Genomic DNA, 23,222 nt, shown 5'->3' on the forward strand with positions numbered 1-23,222 from the left:
AAATATTAAACAATTATGAAACAGACATTATCTACTGAACGAAATGATAAACTAAACGGAAATAATAAAAATCCTTTCTGTAATGAATTGTTTCCTTTAATGAAGCAATTCGAAATGAAGCATACAAATGAACGAACAAAAAATTTAATCTATCGAATAATTCCCATCCTGATAATACCCAACAGCAATAAAAAGCTTTCTTGCGAATTCAATTTTAGTTTTAAAACAAGTAAATAAAAATTAATTGCGAAGTTCAGACGGCAATCTCATAATAACTCCCGTTAGGTCCGAACTCTAAATTACGAATAATCCTTTCAATCTAATAAGTTTGCAGACTTCAAATTATGAACGGAACGAATTTGGATTGGCCGATGAAAATGAGGAATCGAAACTTTCCTGATAATTTTGCCGGGTTCGTTTCAGATATTTGATATGACATCGATTAAATTAAAAATATTCTTCGGGTATCCTATAGACCTTTTTAGACCAATTTATTGACTTATACTCGAGATAATATCATCGGTTAAGCAAAATTATGTTTTTCTTCATGGTAGCCATTTGTTGCCATTTTACAATATGTTATATTAACAGCTCATAGATTGACAGTCACAATCTGCAAATTTCAGTAAAGTATAATATATTAATATGACTCTGTATAGTGTGAAGAGGGTAATTGAAAAGTTCAGGAACACCTGTTTCAATTTTTGATGGATTTATTAATAGTCTGAACTATCGGTTTCGTCATTTTGATAAGTTACATATTGAAACATTGTGTTATTGCCATAAAGCTCATTAAACCAAATGGCCTTCTAGATATGATTCAATACTACCTAATGAAAAAATTACTTTAAATTACAATAAAATTGAGTTATTGTTTTAGTTTTTATGAAAACTAACTTTAACTTTATAATGACATAATATTTTTCTCTGTTCTAAATAGTATAAAATACCATTTTTGCATCAATGGTGCCACATAATAACCGAGTTCATATGTTATATAGCGTATTACGTATTATTCCATAAGTTATTATGGAATAATGGTAGAATTCATAAACTAATTTAATTTAACCATTACTCAATTTATTTAATTATATAATTGTAACTATAAATAGTTATAAATTAGTTACAAATATGAATAGTTTAACGAACGCTCTAAGTTGTGTGTGAGAAGTTAGTATGAGCATTATGTAAGAACGCTGTGTATTCGAAGAAATAATGACATGTGTTTTATGTTCAGAATGAATGGTGGTAAATGAGCGTATAGAATTAGGGTTTTATTTAATTTGGAATATATTAAACCATCATTTTCGTGTGCTATCGTCATTCAACAAGTTACCACTTCTATCCATAAAATAAAATAGACCTTTCAAATAAAAATAAAGGTATTTATGTAACTATATATTGTCGAAACATATATATTTATCATAAAAAATGGAATATGTTTACTAAGTATTAAAAGTAAAAGGTGTTTTCGTAAATATACTTGTAAATCTCTTAAGTACCTCAACACATATTACATTTCATAAAGACGTGTGTTATCCTTATATTATCCTTTTATTCCGAAAGTATCGAATTCATAAATCACTCTGGCGGAAACACTATAGTTTCCGTCTTTATCGTCGATTTTTATCTTGTTTTGTGACTCTTTTCGCAAGCGCAATAAAGACAGACGATAAATCGGGTGTAAGAGATCAAAACATTTCCTTATGCTGCGAGGCGTCAGATTATTTCCGATAATAATTTTCTGACACTAGAACGATATTTTTAAATGTTAATTTATAGCCAGTAATTCTCAATTAAGAATGGATGGTTTTGTTGTAATATTGAAAAAAAATTTATTATGTTTTTTTTGCATCTAGGATTTTGCTAGTCACTTTTACCCCCTTGTTCGACTTATATTTGATGTTGTTTGCCTTTGTCCTTCGGATATCGTTTTCTTGTCTTGTATAGACCATACAAGCCTTTGCTATTGTTTAATAATGAATCCAACGGGTACTGTATGAGTGATTGCATGCTAGATGTGTGTTTTATAATTGTTAATAAAATAATTTTTTTCTATTTTGAATCAAATTTTTCTACAATAGGTTACACTTTTACACTATTTGTAGTAAGAGGAAGTTTATTTAGTCAATCCATGAATCCATATTAGAAAAACACAGAGATTGTTGAAGAATAAAAAATATTGAATAAATATTAATATTTTAGTTGTACAATTTTAGAGTATATTATTTACTTTATTGTGGTCCGTTTGGTCCTACGAAGTTCAACTGTGGAGTACTTCTTCAATATTTCTAAAAGTGTTGCTTGGTATAATCGATGCTCCGTACTAAGTTTATAATGAAATAATAGTGTAATAATATCTCTCTAGAAACTATAACGAATATAATAAGTGTTTATGTTAAGTACTTAAAAATAGGTTAGTGCATCCCAATGTACTAAATTGACTGTACTTTTACATTGACTGTAAAATCAAATAATTGATTTAAATGTTCATTTAATTGACAACTAAATGTATCTGATACTTGAAGTGCGTAGACTAAAACGTTTACTCAGTCAGATCTGATTAATAGAGCTTAGAGAAAAATTTAGAACAAGATATTTTACACAAAGGATAACTTATTGAACTCGTCTTCTCCATGTTATTTGTTTATTTATTTAACGATTAAAGTCAGCTTCACGGGATCTTTTTTGGGTGTAGTGCAATATATTTTACATAAGTCATATAATTATCTTACAGCAAGATGACGTAACGAGAAATCACAATAGACTACGCTTTAGAAAACACAAGACAACAGTAATTGTATACAAGAGTGTAGACAATATATAAGAAACAATACTAAACTTTTTTATAAATATGGGTACCAACGGGTGGCAAGACTGAGTTGAGTTAAGAAATACGATGAAGCTCATGGAGTGTGTTGCAATCATAATATTTTAGTGGAATATGGTTTCAGCGAAGTTAAAAAGTTTTCAGGATGATGAAAATATCAGCCGTTAATAAAACTATTATTTTAGGGAGCTTACCGTGACTACACTTGAAAGTACTCGCTACAGGGTTTCGCATAAATGAACCATCCGTGTAGATAAATAGATGATTCGGATAGCCATCCTTTTCGCTTTGAGCAAACCAAGACCGAACGATTTACTTTTTTGTGTGTTCCTTGTTATACCTTGTCATGGACGTATCATATCAGATTGCGGATAAGGTTCATGGGTATAGGGTTAAATTTATATTAAAAGCTAGAAAAATGTAGAATGGGAGATTGTAGGTAGTTTCTGTAGTAATTTCTTAAAAAAATATTTTCCATGTCATGTAATTCACTATGGGGATTAAAATATTTTCAAAATGAAATTCTAAATGTAATACATGTAGCTGTTTTTGTCTAGTAATTAATAAAAAAAGTAGTTTCAATGGAAACATGTACTTGAAAACTTGAGGGCTATTAGGTCTCCTAAGCATCCACAACAATGGTCGTTTTTAACGTCCAATATAAGCTCCAATTTCATGATAACATCTAATTATAATTATAAACGGTCACCTTTCCTGCATAAAGGAATCATATTTATTTCTGATTTATTAGCAAACTTTTGACGCACGAAATAAAACGGCTTAATAAATACATTAATTTAATTCTAAATTATCGTAATGGAACTTCCAAAACTGTTATTTATTACATTAACTAACTTTCCCTCTTAATTTGCAGAAAGTGCCTATTGAGTTTCATCCCTCTACGGACCAACTCATTATAATACTCAACTAGTTGAGGGTTCTCAAAATTTCATCAAACATAGCTAAATATCAAATTCTGGGATCTGATTAATGTGCGGACGATTTGGTTCTGTATTAGTTACATGGGTGTTTATAATTACTAAAGTATAATATATCTATACATAAATTAATGTATAGGGTTTTTCAATAATGCCGACTCGAAGTTGAATTATAACGAAATATACTGGGTGTAAGATTGTATAGTAAAAAAAAGTTAACAGAGTGAAGTTGTTTAATTATCAATTAATCCAGCTGAATTTGAATGATGGCTTGGGTTAGGGTGACTTGTAAGGTCGCTGGTTTCAAGCTTATTAACAGATAGCTGCAACTTCAGAAAATCCCATAAAAAATTCTGCAAAATATAACTGTGAACCACACCAAATAGTAACTTTTTATGAATACATTGCCACCTGGTGGATATCGGGTGAACTGATGTCATTCCTTATATGGCAATTTTGCTTGTCACTATAGCTATTCATCCAAAAATATATCTGGTCGCTAAATATAATTTTAGCTAAAGTTGGGTTTATCTTACAAATACCCCGAAGTTGAAGTCTGTTCTCTCAGCTTTAACAGCGTATTTTTGGAGCTTGTTTTATACACTTTCAAGGATAGGGACGATCGATATCGTGTCTGGCCGGCCATGGTTGATTTTTACTGAACCCATTGACTCAAATATGAGTTCTAAATGATAGAGAACCAGCTTGAAAGCGACAATGTTTGAAATCTTGGGACAATCTGCTGAACGAAGTTATTTGCGAAAATCGGCAAGAACTTGTCAATTTATTAAAGGCTATACAACAAACGATTTATTAAAAGGCTTCGGGATGGTTGAAATCTTCTTAAATTAATTACATCTTACATTAGATCTGATTAGTACAGAGTATTAGATCTTAAGTTACAAATTAATATTACTGTTCTAATGAATTCGGATTAATACATCACTACGAATTTCCCAAATTAAAATAAAACTAAACTACTTAAGCTAAAGTTAAGAACACACTTATATACTAAACAAGTTCGTGTGGTTTGGTTCGTTTCAATGTTCTGATTTCCTGTGTGTTGTCCATTAGTTGTCATTTGAAAACATTACTTCATATTTTAAAGCTAAATCTTGAATGATTTCGTAAATCCATTTGAAGTCATTCTGCATTTTGAAACAGCAAGGAGTTAATTACCAATCACCAATCGTAGAGCTTTGTTTAGGGTGGGTTGGAATACCAGTTCGTTTAATGTTTTAGTGCACCTCATATTTGCACCTCATATATTCATATTAGCTTTGTTATTCACTAGTAAACCAATCTCTTTGATTTTAGGCCAAGTTGAAAGTATCCTCCGACACCATTAGATTTGCTTGATTTTGAGTCTGATTTGCTCTGTTTTTGATGCGGAGGTATTTGGTTGGTTCAGGTTGAGGAACCAAGCATCCGTCAAGTAAGATAATTAGGTTTTTATCATTTTATCGCAATGCGAAATTAACATGGACGTTCGAAAAGTTATAAAGCTGTATTTTCCAGTTTCTAGTCCATTTGTAGATTTTGTTAACTGGAGCTTGAACTCCTTCTACAAGCCTTAGGCCTTCTACAGCTTTCTTTTGTTGTTGCGATATCAGCAATGTACAATAGATTCAAGAGTGACCCCTAGATACTACCCTGGTGTTCTCTATAATTCCACTTGGAAAATAAAGACATTAGATACCATATGAATTAATGCCTAGTATCGTCAAACGGCGCTTGGTCACATACTAGCAATTGCTCCAACTTTTTTGCATCGATTAGTAACTGGAGACGAAAATTGGATTCACCATAACAATCTCAAGTGGAAAATATCGTGGAGATATTTCGTCCATATTTCCACATGAAGGACAAAGCTATTATTCATGATACGAAGGCCATCAAAGTCGAATCTATAGTCTTATGTTCATCCAAGATTTGACCAAATTTGTGTTTCACATCTTCGCTACCAGAGGTGTCACTAATGGTTCCAGTTGGAGACGGAGTTGAGTAAACAGGGTGAACTACTAGCTTGCGATCGCTGGAAAGTATAAAGCTTCTAAGGTCAAGTCCAAAATCGATGAATATGATTAAGGCCATGTTATTATGATTATGATATTTAAAAATATTATGTTTTTCTGTTAACAAAAAAGCAAGTTTAAAATTGGTATCAAAAATCATGTCTGTATTCAATTTCACAATAATGTCCAAAATTGTTGGTAAACAGTATTGAATTTTTTCCTACGATATATGTTTATATTATATCATGGTGGACCGATTTATTAGCATGTATTTTAGACACTTTATAAAGTATGATCCAATAATGATGCCGTCAATTTGTTTGCTTTCCCGCCTGATTCTCGTATCAAATAAAGTCACGTCACATTTTATGACCGAATATTTTTCACCAGTCATTCGAAAATGGAAATATTGTCGATGCTCGCCGTGGCAAATGGGTAATGACAAATTTACGCGATTGACACGGGCACATTACCAGTGACAAATCGACGAGCTAACGGGACGCGCGACTCTTGTATAGAATGGTTTTTTTTGTCGATAACGCAATTCTCGTTCTGGCTTGCTCTAATGATGGGTTCAGACTTGAGCATTTGTGACGAATTAACATAGAACACAAGTGAGCAGAAGTGAATTAAGCGAACAGTTTGAGAAGAACAGCTTTCAAAATTAGTTCAAAGTTGTACTGCGCATGCACTTTGCTTAGTTTCAATGATTGTAGCATGACTTTCAGCTTTTGTAGATGAACAGAATCTTGTTCCCTGGAGTCCGAGTTAAACCAACAAAGTTGAGCAACACTGGGAAACTCTGGCGGGATAATGAATGACATAAATTATAGTTTCGAAAAAATAACCGTATTTTTCCTTGTAAATAAATTATTACCGCAAAAATATATTTTAATGATAAATATGTATTTAATATCTATTAATGATTAATAATAACACATATAATGGTATAAAAACATTTAAAGAAGAATGAAAAATGAAATTATTTATATTTTCCTTGCTTGCTATGAAATCTGAAATAATAATTAAGGTGGATTTTTATTTTGTAAATGTGAATTCTCAACAAAATTAAACGCGCCGTAAATATAAAATAATGTTTGATTGAAATGAATAATTTTATATTGTTTATACATATTGATGCCCTTGGTAGCGAGCAAGCACAAACATTTTCAAATAATATGGAAAAACTATTGCACAACTGGTGAGGGAAAATATGTTGAATCGTGTTCTCGAATAAAATAATTATTAACAAAATAAAAATTAAGTTTACCCAAGGGTTGTTGGAACATTATTAATATATTATTGTTCGGAACATATATGAAAGTTGTTCAAGTACTAAAAATATCAATCGAAAAAAAATTGAAACAATACAATAGTATCATATTACTACTAATTTTATTTAATTCGTAGAACAATGCAAACATTTTTATGTATCAAACACATTAACACATAAAAATAACCATCCATCAATGACACCGTACTCAACAATTAGTTTTTTATGGTCTTCAGATCTCTCTAGTCAATAAGGACTGTGACTATTTCATCCAGATCATCTCTTACTCGCCAAGGGGGGAAATCAAAGGAAAACCTCAAATTTCAAACGCCCGTATAAGGTTTTCACATATTTTTTATCTAAAATAACTAGATATTTGTATATAACGTTATTGCTGAACTGATGTGATGAAAAATCGGAAGTTTTTAAGCACTAACCATATTATATGAGAAATCGTAGAAACACGGTAGGCAACTGTTTCTATTGGGTAATAGAACATTAAACTCACACGGGGAGGTCGCTGGTTCGATTCCCAACAGAGCAGCAACTTTCTTTTTTCTGGTTTGGTTGGAACATTTGTCAAATCAGCTAGACTAGGTAGCGGGAACCAGTGCCTGAAATATTCTATATTTTCAATCATTGTTTCTTTATTCCTATTTTTCTTTATACCGTCTGTGCTTTTACTTGGCCTATCAATTGTAATACTTAATAAAATAACTACGTAATTTATTGAGTGAATGTCTCACATCTCAACACTAAAAAGAGAAAAATTAAATATTTTTGCAGAAAAAAATTAAGCCGACTTCAAAAAATAAATAAGGAACTCACTAAAATGTAAAAAATAATCAAAGTGATACTTTTCAGAGCCGAGTCCTGACTCAATACAAAAATAATAATATAATTTTATGTCCTAAACACAAAATTAAAAAGGAATAAAACAAATCTGACTTAATATAAGTGTTTGGTCACAGTACCGACTTCAAACTGATTTTTATTTAGTTATTACGTACATATTTTATTTTAAAACGTTTTTTTGTGTTAAATGTCTAAATTTGATTATTTTTTACATTGATTTTTTCAAGTCGGTTCAATTTTTATTTGTAAAAATATTTTTTTCAATAATACTTAGCATTGTGTCTGAAATAACTTCACCACCTTCAAAACGGTAATCAAATTACTAGGATATATTTGTCCTAAAAAATGTATCTGTCCATAAAATTCTTGTCTCTATCCTTGATAGATGAACTGCTTGATAACACCATTTATACATTTTGTGTTTTATTATGTCTAAATCATAGAGAAGTTCACATGTTATGTGAAATCTAAATGCACATGCAGCATTTTCCCCTGGGACTGAATATATCTTCTGACAATTTTGTATTATTTTTTAGGCATTACAGTACGGTAAATGTTGGAAATCTTTTTAAGAAATTTATAAATATACCACTAAAGTTGAATAAACATAAGAGTTTTATGATGTACTCTTGCCATGTTTATTATGTTACTGGCCATAAATAATTTCATGTTATTTGAAAAACGCTCAGGCTCAGTTCAATGTGCTGTCGAAAAGTGTTTCTCAAGACAATTTATTTTGTTCATTGTCATGTCATTGGGAAGCAAGCAGCCTTTTTTTAATCTGTCTAAAACCATTCCCTTTTAATCAGCTATTGTTACTGTGTCACTTTTAGAAATATAAACCACAATAAAACAAGTAATAATAATATAATGTAACGAGCTTATGAAAAATATGTGATATTTAGCTATTTCTTCTAAAGCAACAAAATAACCAAATAGTATATCTGAAGACAGCTGACTGGACGTGTCTAAACTATGGCACTATAATGATAACTAATTTATATTTGAATTTCAGACTAAGATCTCAATTAAAAAATAAAAAGGAATGAGTTTTAATAATTAAATATAATTAAAATTAAACGTAAACATATTATTTCAGATATAACATAGGGTTTCGCAAACTCTTTAAGAAAATAACGAATCAAGATTAATGATGAGGAACATTTATGGAAAATTGAAGATCTTTAATAAATTGGTGATGGAATATTATTGTATTCAGTTTGATTAAAACTTCCGCATCCTCCATTTTCTCCAGACCTTGCTCCTTCTGATTACTACTTATTCCGACATGAGCAATTACCGTTTGAGCAACGCTTTACTTCTTATGAAGATACCAAAAATGTGTCGATTCATGGATGGCTTCGAAAGATACTAGATAGAATATCGAATACGTAAATCGTTCTTTCGAAATGGAATCCGTAAATTGCCTGTAAGACGAGAAAAATTAACGGTTATCGATGGACAATACTTTGAATGAAATACATTGGATCGATTTTTCACAATAAAGCTTGAAATTATTAATTTTTTTAAACTTATTTATTTTGCTTTAAATATGTTTGTTTTTTCAGGAGTTAACTTGTATCAAGAAACTTGTATCAGCTCATTAACGTTATTTTGTTCATTGTCATGTCATTGGGAAAAGTATGGTTATAGACAAAAGAATAGGCGCCTCAGAACCAAGCCATAAAAATCGTGAAATGATTGTTGGGAATCGAGACTTTCTTAGAGGGACCGAAAGCGTCACGAGTTCATTTCTATCATCAAAAAATGGGACGAACAGCAATCCGATCTTTCCTGAATGTTCGCGCAGAGCTCGAACCATTCGTTCATGTCTGTACTCATCAAAACAGTATCGTTGAGTATTTTGCAGATTTTCATTATACCGCAGAATTAATTAACCTTTGATATTCGCCAAGGATATAGAACAAGGAATGCTAAAGATAAATTCAGGTTTAATTAAAATGGAAATTAATCCTTATAAGACCGATGATAGAGTTTTTCTTGTATATTTGTATTAGGTTTTCCAATGCGATGATATTTAAGTTTTAATCAAACTGAATACAATAATATCCCATCCCCAGTTTATTAAAGGTCTTCAATTTTCTATAAATTTTCCTCATCATTAATCTTGCTTCGTTATTTTCTTAAAGAGTTTGCGAAACCCTATGTTGTATCTGAAATAATACTTTTGCGTTTAATTTTAATTATATTTAATTATTAAAACTCATTCCTTTTTATTTTTTAATTGAGATCTTGGTCTGAAAGTCAAATATAAAGTAGTTATCATTATAGTTTCATAGTTTAGACACGTCCAGCCAGCTGTCTTTAGATATACTATTTGGTTATTTTGTTGCTTTAGAAGAAATAGCCAAATATCACATATTTTGCATAAACTCGTTATATTATTTTATTATTACTTGTTTTATTGTGGTTTATATTTCTAAAAGTTACACAGTAACAACGGCTGATTAAAAGGGCAGAATTAGACGGATTATAAAAGGCTGCTTGCTAGTGTTAATTAGCTCTATAGTAATTCCATGTGTTAACGCAGCAAAATGTTTGAACATTGAATCATAAATTCAAGTCGAAAGAGCACGTTTAAAAGTAGCGGGAGTTTTGTATGAGCCCAAAAAATGAGGAGGTCACTAGGACGGCAGCCCAAGCTATTAGACCTACAAATTAGTTTTAAGGTTTTCTTTTAACTTCAAGCTTTATTGTGAAAAATCGATCCAATGTATTTTATTCAAAGTATTGTCCATCGATAGCCGTTAATTTTTCTCATCTTTCAGGCAATTTACGGATTATATTTCGAAAGAACGATGTACGTGTTCCGTATTCTATCTAGTATCTTTCGAGGCCATCCGTGAATCGACACATTTGGTATCTTCATAAGAAGTAAAGCGTTACTCAAACAGGTCATGGCTCATATGTAGGAATAAGTAGTAATCAGAATGAGCAAGGTTAGTAGAAAATGGAGGGTGCGGATCATTTTATTTGTGTTTTTAAGGGTGCTCTCGCCGCTTTTGCAACATGTGGTCAAACGTCATACTGAAGAATAACAGCAGCAGAATAACATAATTGACACCCATTGATGGTTTCATCGAGTAATGTCTTAATTCATCATCTAATTGTCCTTTGCCTTCGGTATCAAAATCACAACTTTTAAAACGCCGAAACCAGTATTCACATGTTGAAATCGGTGAAGAATGGTTACCATAACTTCAACTTCACGCAGCATTGCATAATTTTCAACCGCGTTTATCTTCAAATTGAAGCAAATAACTAAAACTTCCCGCAAATGCGATTTATTCGGTACAAATATACCCGATGCAATTTCATACACAAGAATTTTAAATTAATTTATAGGCCTGATATTATGTATTTCATAAACTTCTATAAAGAAATTTTGAAGTTAGTATGACAAATAAATCTAAACCTAATATTTAAATAAACCCAATTATAATATAATTTAAATATTGAAATCTATATACATGAAATCTATATCACTACATAGTATAAAACAAAGTCGCCTTTTCTGTCCCTATATCCCTATGTGCGCTTAAATCTTTAAAACTACGCAACGGATTTTGATGCGGTTTTTTTCAATAGATAGAGTGATTCAATAGGAAGGTTTATATGTATAATACATGCATAATATACTAAGGCAACATTGCTAATTTTAGAGGTTTCTAACGTGATGTCGTAAATTAACCTATTTTTTTAGGCTTATTTAGCAATTAGCAAAAACGCTGCCTAACCCTACGAGTTAGATCAAATTAATGTACTACAGTATTGTGCACCATAAAAAGGTCTACAAAAAAGTCCGCGATGGTATATGTTTATCTTTTAGGGATAACCCACATTAACCATTTTTATTGTTTACTTTTTACGTGAGAAAATGGCTTATTTACGAAGCTATTTTAAGCAATACGGCATTAATCCTTATCGAATTAAGTACCTTAAAAACAGTGCGCAATTAATATAGATCAATATGGTTCCTTACAGCATGTAAATTAAACAAACATTTTCGGAGATATTACAAATTTAAAATTTGCGTTTAAAAATGTGTAATGTAATAAAAATTGTATGTATTTAGATATTCCAAAGATAGCAGGAAATCTTCATAGTAAGTATAGGGGAAGAGGAATTGTTTTACTCCAAATTTAATGCGTGCAGGCCAAGGGCAGTAATGAATGAACCAAAAATACTGGATCGATTTTAATCATGTTTTCATTGAGTGATATAGGCATATATATTTTATGCCCGTGCAAAGTCGGAGCGGGCCGCTATGTTTTTATATACAACGTTCATATTTTTTCTGTAGTGTATTTAATTTAGTATCAGCATTGCACCCGTGCGAAGCCGGGGCGGGTCGCTAGTACTATATACATGTGAGAACTGAGGATGGGTTCGTGGTGAAGTAATATAAACTAACGAGATTATTTATGATTTATTTGAGTGATTGGCAATTTACAGTTGACGACACAGCCACTCGAGGAAGCCCGGAGAAGAGACCGTCCAGTTTTTTTTTCTTGTTCCAGCATAACCAGCTAGAACCAACTGGTATTTTGCTGATGTCGCTTTAGGTTCGGGTTAGTGGAGTGTTTTGCGGGTGACAGAGGCCCTTGGTTACGACTGGGATTGTCCTAATTAGTTATGTACCGAGCATTGTAAAAATGTAGGGATTTGATCAAGATGTTGTCGCGTTCTAAGACGCCTAAAGAGAACCTTACTGAGCATGTTCGCGAAATTCTTCACGAACGGGATGCCTGATTCGAGGTGAAGACCATCGAGTATCTGTGTCGGGGTTTTATAGGACCAGCTCCAACGTTGGGTCCTTGATTGAGGGCGGGACTTGGCTGTTTTCTCTTTTAGCGTTGGGAATTCCATAATTCTGTAAAATCCCTTTTGCCTCCTGGGGAATATCATACTATTTACAAAGACCAATTCTGATTGTTATTATCGCTAATTGATCTGATATAAGATGGATGCTCACACTCAAATGGTGTATTAAAAAAGAGTAAATCTGTAAAGAGCTAAATGTGCCTATGGTCAGCGGAGAAATTAAACTCTTAACGAAATTTATTATTTTAAGCTATGTAAGAAAAAGTAACCAAAAGCTATGTGGAGTGAACTAGCCGGAATATGCCTATCAAGCGCCATTTTATGTTTAGGTTTAAAAGTTTATATCTCGTGGTAATATTTGTGCCATATGTTTTTACACTATAAGAAAGAATAATATCTTTAATAAATAAACCTTTGTTTTACGGGGTTTATTTTAAACAATTATTCTCAATAATTGTAGTTTGACACGCGTCAAAAGAAATATATTATATGTATAACACGTTATGTAACATAAATATATTTTAAATATAAAGAATTACCAACAAATACAATACCTAGTTTTTTGAAAAACTACCTAAGCTATGCAGAATTTTTGTTAGCTTAGTGGTCAACTGACAAAACTAGATATTTTTGAAACACCTTGATATTTTCGTTTAGTCCGAAGTTTCTAACTATTGTTACGTAAAGCGCTGTTTTCCTATATACTGTTGATGTCATACTTATTTATTTTGCTTTAAAAATGTTTGTTTCTGTTCTTTTCTGTCTGGAGTTAACTTGTATCAAGAAACTTGTATCAGCTCATTAACGTTCGTCAGTATTCTCAAAATCGATGTTCATTGTGAATTCGTTACAGCTAATAAAATATCATAAGTATGCCTTATATTAATGGTAAAGACATTCAAACCAAATAGCTGCTATAAGCAAGGGCACAATATAATAAATCAAATTCGCTGTATAGCCTTTCAAATAATTTAACATTTGCATTTGTGTTTTATTCGGATTATACTACGATATTTTATTTTCATTAAATTTATTTTATTTTAATATATAATGAAAAAATAATCGTGTTGCTTGTAATCGTGTATTTTCATACAATCTTTTTATAAAATAAAATAAATATATTTTAATTAAAAATATTCATTCCCCATTTCATAACAAATATGTTTAGCTCGAAACATTATTCAGCTGTATAGTTTCATTTCAACTACATTTTAAAGGGGTTTGTAAACCATTTCTATGTCAAAATTTCATCGACAGCAACAAACTAGACGGCGTCATTCGATCGCGTGATAATTTCGTTAAATCCAAAACACGAAATTACAACGATCCGGGCTAAAATAGATTTTGTTATCAACAGGCGACAGATCCTGATGGAATAATGACTAGCCGAGTTAGGATTTCTGATGGGAAAAGGATACTAAAGGGAGATACGATTGAAAAAACAGCGAAATTATCCACTGTTTTTTTTAGGGAAATAATTATATTTTTTTTATGCTTTTAATTTCAAAAATACATTTTTTCAGATATGTTCATAAGTAAGATAAAAAATCGTTATTAGGCAATAATTTTTTTGGCATCTATTTATTAGTTTTGTATTGATTATGACTGATTATAAACTGATTTACTGATTTAAAAACTTCATTTCTTAGATGGTTTTAAATAAAATACGTTCAAGTTTATCGATGATAGATCTTTATCAGTATTCATCATAGTATCAAATTTTTTCATAAATATGGCGCTTTATCCGGTGGTTAATACATACTGTGACATAACTTTTCACAACTCTGGCAACGCGTGGCCGAGTATTGACATGTCAACTTATTGTTGGTCATTTTTTCCACAATACGTTATCCGATTGGCTTAATTGTATTCAGTAAGCATCTGCCAGTAACAGATTCATTCGGTTTTACCAGGTCACACTAGTAACATAACAGGTCAATTGAAAAGTCCCCGGCTTGACACATACATTGCGCTACAAGAATTAAATCCATACGTTATTTAGTTAGCACTAACTATCAAAAGATGCGTGTACAAATTTGACAGCTCTCGGATCATTAATTTGTGAATTATAGCATTTTGAGTGAAGCAACTTTTATTATTGTGAAAAAAATGGATAAAAAGGAATTTTGCATGTTGATAAAATATTGCTTTTTGAAGGGAAAAAATACAGTTGAAACAAAAACTTAGCTTGATGCCGAGTTTCCGGACACTGCCACAGGAAAATCAACCATCAAGGATTGGTATTCTAAGTATAGCAGACATGAAATAGCAGAACTTTGAAGATATCAACTGAACGTGTACATCATATCATTCACGAATATTTGGATGTGAGAAAGCTCCGTGCAAAGTGGATGCCATGCGAGCTCACTTTTGACCAAAAACAACGACGAGTTGATGATTCGGAGCAGTGTTTGATAATAATCAAGCGTAATAAACCTGAGTTTTTGCATCGATATGTGACAATGGATGAAACATGGCTCCATCATTTCCCTCCGACGTCCAAGCGACAGTCATCCGAGTGCACTGCACACGATGAACCCACTCCAAATCGTGGGGGAACGCAGTAGTCGGCGTCTGTATTTAGGGATGCGCATGGAATAATTTTCATTGACTACCTTGAAAAAGGAAGCACCATCAACAGCGACTATTACATAGCGTTATGGAGTGCTGCTTCACCAAGACAATGCAACATGTCAAAAATCCATGAATTGGGCTTAGAATTCTTTCTTCATCCACCGTATTGTCCAGATCTGAACCCCAGCGTCTATTTCCTGTTCTCAGACCTCAAAAAATGCTCGCTGGGAAGAACTATTCGTCGTAGGAAAAGGTCGCTATAATCAGTGTATCACCCTTGAAGGGAATTATGTTGAATAAAAAAAAAATTGCCAAAAAAATGTGTTTTACTATGGTAGGCCGACGGCTTTTCAATTAACCTCTTATATAATTTTGTTTATTATTCTTTAGATCGAATATGATCAGTTCTTAAGAAAAATTGTTTTCACATCCAAGTCCATTATAAAGGTGAAGAACATAATGAGAAGGAAATGTAAGAAAACGAGTTAAATGCCCTTTTTCTCTACTGTAATGCACTACTATATAAATATAAATCAAAATATATATCCACATCCATAAAAGACGACCACTGCTCTTTCGGATGATTCATATGCCAGAAGTGTCTAGACACAGAAAAGTAAAATATTAATTTTCATGAATACCTAATTAGTTTCTTACGAATATCTGAGATACTATTAATTTTACTGAATACGGTTTTCTATACGGGTTGAGTAAACAGTCAGTATTATTTATATTGCCTTATTCAACTTACATTTATTACATTTGTTACATTATATTTTATATCACACTGGCATTTAAATTTTTTTTTATTTGAAATATTATTGTATTAAATTTAAAAAAAATAAATATGAGCTTCATGTCATATCGAAATAATTTATAGTTCATACACCATTGACTGCATACAATATTTCACGTCTCTTTACATCTCTATTTGTCACGATAAACGAAAATTTATGGCGCTACACGTCCAACTTATTGTAAAAGCTATAAATGACGATCACTCATGTGTGGAATATGAAGTTGCTACAGCGTTAGATCCGTATAAAGGCGGATGGTGAACGAGCCAAGTGAAATCGATCCTATAATATATGTAGTCGTGAGATGGATGTACACACGAAGGTACTATACTAACTTTGAAATTTATAAACCATTAGGCTTGATGCACTTTAGGTTTGATTTGACATTATCAGGAACACAGACGCTGATATCTAATTTAAATGTAAATTTGACAAATTAATTTAGAATAAAATATTCTAAGTAAAAACGTTTATATTTTAATCTGATTTTTTCAGTTTGGACGCGCTTTTGATGGCAATGTTTTTGGTGGCATCTATTTCATCTATTGTCTATTATCCAGTCCCTTATAATATATAACGTTCAAATGATAATGTTTTATTATTATTGAGTGTTGATTACCTTGAAAAAGGAAGCACTGAGTTGTTATATAATGTGTTATATGTGAGTGTTTAATGCTACACAATGATTGGTTGTCAAATTCATATGACTGGTTCGATAAACCATCGGCAGCGCAACACCTTTTCCTTAAAGAAACGTCACATTGATTAAGAGTAGAGCTGAAAGCTCTTTATGTTACCTGTAATTCTGTTGAACTTCATGTTTCCAGTTTTCAGTAATTCTCTTGTCTTTGCAAATTAAAACCTCTTCTCCATTAGTTTGAATGTTTCTTTTTATCCTACTGATAATTCTGTTTTTAATAATGTTTCTAATTTTCTACTGTTTCACTAAACCTTGCAAATTACACATATCTGCATTACTAAACACTTCTCTATTGATTATAATGTTGCTCTTTATCTTACCGATAATTCTGTTGCTTCCCATGTTTTAAATTTTTTATTGCTTCGCTAAACCTTGTAAATTATACACGGCTGCGTTACTTCATTACTAATTACTCCATTGGTTATAATATTTCTTTCTATCCTACCGATAACTCAAGATCACATGTTTCTAGTTTTCTGGTGTTTCATTGATCCTTGGGTGCTCTAGTGCACCATAACTTAATTCCGATTGTTTCATGCAGGATATAAAATAGTCAGAAGTAAGAACATGACTGCACGAATATACTTCACTAAACTCGAACTTTACGTAACCTCCATTCACTTGCACTCTCCGTCCTCAGTCCTCTGCTTCTTTCCATTTTTATCTGGTACGAGTCACTATTCGATTTTTACTGGGTTGTTAATTAAGCTTTGGGAATATTGAAAAAAGTTACTGCTTGGCGTGGATTCTGGACAAGCGGCATAATTGGTTCGTATTTCGTACGATGCGGATACTCTATAATAGTTTTGAGGCTGCGATTATCTCTCGCAGAAGTGATGAGGATTGGCTAGCAAAACCGCTATCTAAATCTGCCGCTATCTAAAAATATCTTATGGAGCTTCATGAAATAATTCAAACGAATCTATAAGTCAATGAAAACTGGACTACTCGAATATATGCTATATATGCCGCAGAATATTATATTCAACACACAACAGCATTTCAAATAAACGAAAATTGATATTTCACTGAAATAAAAAATTGCATTTTTTCATATCATCGACAATTATTGAAAAACCTTTAATTGAAAGGGCTTTGCACAAAGTTGGAAAGTATTGCCTTTTTGTGAGTAATGAAGACAATAGATATCACTACTCATAATAGACAATAATTGACTTATTCATATGCATCCAGTAACTATCAGAACAACGTAAAGCAGAAATTGTAATTGAATGTTTGCTATCATGCTTCTCTCTCAATACAATATTTGAAAGCCAAACTGCACATGAGACTAAAAATCATTAAAAAAAAACAAAGATTTATAACCAACGATCAGCAAATTAGCTTTTATGTTTTGATTTAGTTGATTCAAGTCATTCAATTGGGCCAGGTTGCATGTTTGGCATCAATTGTCTATATATTATTTAAAACAATCGTTCTAATTAAAATTAGTTGCTGTTGTTATTTATATTTTATATAAAGTAAATTCTCAGTTTTTTTTTTCGTCAAAAATTAGTTTCCACCTGGTGGAGGTCTGGGAAATTGTGTCAGATAGAATGTTATCTGAATTGAATTAAGATATCGAAAAACTTGCAGTGGAATATAGCAATGGTTATTGCTCATATTGATCGATATATTATGATTTAATATGTTATCGGTCTTTCTACTCTAATGAATATTAGATCGTTACAAAACATATGTCCAAACATCACGCAAAATTTGAATTACCTGCTGTTTTCGCAGCAAGGTATCTAAAAAAGAAGAAGCCATCACTCGTACAGTGATTCAACCTATGATTCTAATGGAAACATGTGTATAAAGTGGCCTACAATAAAATTAAAACAACATAAACATTTCAGGCACATCAGATTGAACGATACTGACGTTGAAGTAACCGATGAGCTATTACTAGGATGCTAGGAATACTTGATACATAACACAGCATTTCAGAAACTTGATGACGAGTCTTCGCCGACCAAGCTATACAATTAAGATGGGATAGTATCAACAATGCTGAGGTTTGCTAAATACAATTAAATCCTACTGCACCTAAAACAGGTTATTGGTTGAAAAGGTGATTTTGATGATTCGACAATCGAATTGCCGACTGATATGACTTAATATCACGTTTAGGTGGTTCAGGTAAGTCTATTTTAATGAGTCATAATCACACGTTTATGTAAAGAGTAGACTCAACGTTATATTTATAAAATTCAATATAACATTTGTTCAAAATTCGAATTAAAATTTTCGATAAATGATACTTCAAGAAAAATATCGTGTAGGCCTTTGACCGATATGCTATTTCATGTACGACACTCCGATAGTTGCTTTTTTTAAAAATTAAAGAAACTGGCAATAGTTTGAAATTCCCGTCCTATTCCGTTGGTATTAGATTTTTCTTCTTTGTACTTTAACTTGGAAGAAGTACATAGTCGCCAAACGGAAACAACTTGGACTTAAACTTTACCAAATGTATTTGGCTTATCGGGCGAAAATTAGAGTTATCACTAGACAACAAGATATTATTGTATAAATCTGTCTCAAGCCTATATGGTCAAATGGAATCCAACTAAAGAGAATCAGTAGCAAGTATAATATACTCATCATACAACGGTTCCAAAATAAAGCGCTGCGTGTCATTGTCGATGCTCCGTACTATGTTTCAAATGATGATAGATCGCGAAGATAGAAGTGATACAACGCGATTTTCCTCTAAAACTAATAACGCGTGTAATTCGTCGTGTGTGAAGTACCTCGAGAGAGTGTCATATTCCAACGCACTCGGTGATCAACTAAATATGCGAAGTGACAGTGAAGTGCGTAGACTAAAACGTCTAACACCATTTGATCTGATTATTGGACATATATAGACTTTAGAATAAGATTTCAAATAAGAATAAAAAATGTTCTAGGCAAGATTGTAAAATTCGACAAGGAAAATGATCCCAGTCAGGTCAGTAACCAGGCTGGGTAAGACCGGATGTCTTCTAGGATGATTTCTAAAGTTGGTCACTCGCCAGTCGGGAGGCTTTAATGCTGAGGACCGTGGTTCGGAGTCCACGTTAAACTGTAGGTCCAGTCCAGATAAGCCCATAGTTGGTAAAAGGAAACTTTCAAATATATATAAAAAAATTAATTCAAAAATTATGTCTAGAAAGTAAATAATTATAATAATTTTTACAAAGTACAACAATAAGATAAATTATATATGTTGTAACCCACGTTAAACTGTAGGTCCAGTCCAGATAAACCCATAGTTGGTAAAAGGAGACTTTAAAATATATAAAAAATAAAAAAATAAAATAAATATCTTCGTACTTGATTGAATTATTTTTAGTGATTTATTAAACCATATTATTTTAAACTCCTTTTTATAAGAACATAAATTCAAATACAGATATACGATGTTGCCCATAGTACAAAGAACACCGTTTTTAATTTGAGTACATACCGACGACCTTCAAACCCAGTAGCCTAAAGATATTTTTTCATATTAATATCTCTTCATCCACCTTCTCCATTTATCATTTCATACCGACCATGAAGTACATCACTGACACAAAACGGCACACAGAACATTTTAATTAACGACGAATGAATTAATTTTTTCGTAAGGTTTTCTTTTTTCGTTTGTTTCGCTTCGGATTTGTTTCTGAACAAGGGGCGACGATATGGGTGATATAATTTGACAGCCGAGGATATATCTCGTTAATTCTTTTTTTTATAAACTAATTTTGAAATTTTATTATAACCGATATAAAAAATCGTTTCAATGTATGCTTTGGACATGAAAGACGCTAATTGAATTTGAACTGTATAGTTCATTGGAATATGTATTTTGAAATAATTTCAAGGAATCTTTTATGTTTAATGTTAAAAATCTCGTAATTTCCTGACTGAAAATGTTTATTGAAGAAAAAATTATTGGATTTTTCAACAAGGATGGGTTGATTGTTACGACGGGCATCTGTTTTACCTATTGTTTATTAATTTGTTACTGATGCCAAATTATCACAGGTTATACAATCTTTCAACATGTTCAAATTATAAAACTTTGTTATTTTACCCACAATATTTGTATACAATATATGTTTTACCGACAATATAGTATAGAAATAATCTTTATTGTTTTAAATGAAACCATTTCTTTTTAGAATAAATTCTTTCCTTGACATTGTCCACTAGTTCTTGCATATATAAGAACATTAGAAACTGTAAAGTCATCTACAAACTCGACTAGAGATAGTTGTGAATCCAAAACTTGCGCAAGAACTACATATCGAAGAAAGACTCTAAAAATGCGGAATAATGATCTCCAGTTATGATTTTGTTGACTGTTTTTTTACCCTGTGCGTATCGCAATTTGTGACACGCAAACTGTTTGCGAAAATATTTGCTCAGCTTTAGCATGTGCTCAACTATAATAGGATGATTTTTGACAACATATTTTCTTATATTAAAATATTAAACTTTTACGCAATTTTCATTTATATCTTCGTTTTTTTCGCACAGTTACACAATACAGTAGATTTTCGCGCTACAGCGCCTGCAATAGCTAGTTGTTTTTCAGATTTTTATTATACTTTTACTATATTAGAACAGGTTCTTTCCACTTAATTCCCTATATCTAATTTATATTATTCAAGGGCCACTGTTCAATGTTTAGTATGTTTTTGCATGTAGCTAGCTGATTTCGTTAGTTCGTATTCATTCAGAGTCATAATCTTCAATGGCAGTTAATGGATTGTTTTTCTCCTTTTACACGGTTCAAATATTGGGCTCGTCTATAACTGGTTTTATAGCTCTGACTGAATATGAGACACAAAACATATCAAAAAAATAATTTCAACGATACGAAAGTTTTGAAACTATAGATCATCAACAATGGTTGACTTCTTCTTGGTCGTCGGTAGGTTTAAAGCCGAGGATCGTGGTTCGGAGCCTATGTTATGCAGTAGGTCCAGTCCAGTTAAACCTTAGTTGGTTCCAAAACAAAATATGAAAAAATATGGAAGCAATATGTTCCAATTTTCAGTTTTGTTTTCCAAATTGTATATAATATAATTTCGTCTTTAATTTTTATTTTCATTTTATTATATATTTTTATAGTTCTGACTTTGAATAGGAGAAACAAAATTTCTCGAGACAATAACTTGAATGACACGAAAGTTTTCTTGATTCTATAGATTGTTTCGTACTATAGAGTTCGATTTCGAGCCAAAACTATCAAGCTCTATAACAGTATCTTAGATAATTAGTTTTTATATAAGGAAACGTTTGGAGAAATTGGTTTGTTTCTTATTAGTAAATTGACAAATAAGGCAATGTAATCAAGATGAAGTGAATGAGAGATTGAATAATATCCTTGTGTGGTTTAATTCTTGATTGTAAGGCCACACAAATATTGATGGGTTTTAGTATAATGATGATAAAGTATTACAGATAGTGATTTTTGATTAGGTTACTAACTGAAATATTATTTTAGTTAATAGTATGAAGGGCGTTTAAAACTGAGAAATATATAAAAATTACAAAACCACACTCTAATGATAAATTATTTTCAAACTGGTAGTGACTATTATTGCGTAGATTGTTCAAGTAATTAAATAGTTGATAGTGATATTGTTAAAAAATAAGAATATTATATCATAAAAAAGCAATTTCTGATTACTTTAAATTTGAATAAAATTCGCTGGCGTATTTTTAAAAATCTTTTTTAAGAAATAACCGGAAAAAGAACCGATTCAAAGCCTGCCTCCTCCATCAAATTCGCGTTCGATTAATTGAAGTTTACAAGGAAGTAATCTCTTCCCGGTTGATTCCCTACAAGAATAAGGAGGAATAAAAACGTTCAGAGCCGAAATATTAAATGTGTTCCATGGTCGGTGTTCAGCCAAAGTTGAATGAAGGCGGGTAATGAAGCGACAAGAAAAGGAGAATATCTAGTAGCGTTTACTTACGCTGGAAGTTAATTGAGAGCTTGATGTTAAATTAGATTGCTCGTATTTCCCAAGGTATTATGTTAGGAAATCTGCGGAATAAGAGGCTAAATAGTAGTAATAGGAATTAAGAACTTTTGTACAATTAAGAAGTTTCAGTTTCTGGTTATGTATTTTCTCCTTCTATGCTTATATAGGGTTAAGGAGGTTACAGAAGCACATGGATTTCGAGCCCAGTCGTTATTGAATGCACTATGTAGCTAACAGGGCAATATTTTATTATTTATATCCCAGATGTTCATATTATTTTTTCCATTCGCTGTACGTCTGTAATGGTATGTGTACCATCGGAAATAAAATACTTCTGTTGAAAAATACCTCAATAGAAAAGTAAATATTCACTTACATATGAAGTAATAGACAATATTGTTGTGTATAACACAATTGTGAAAC

The 23,222-nt window shown here is 31.7% G+C and overlaps 1 protein-coding gene across 2 annotated transcripts in view; it reads left to right on the top strand.

The window, feature by feature from the left end:
• The window catches only part of LOC143195714 (phosrestin-2), a 486,868-nt gene that overhangs the window by 153,175 nt on the left and 310,471 nt on the right, over nt 1–23,222 (top strand). The gene's annotated exons all lie outside the window — the stretch shown is intronic.

This window comes from Rhynchophorus ferrugineus, unplaced genomic scaffold, assembly GCF_030347505.1.
Source record: "Rhynchophorus ferrugineus isolate W39M unplaced genomic scaffold, kcgeb_rfMv2 rfM4, whole genome shotgun sequence".
Lineage (NCBI taxonomy): Eukaryota > Metazoa > Arthropoda > Insecta > Coleoptera > Curculionidae > Rhynchophorus > Rhynchophorus ferrugineus.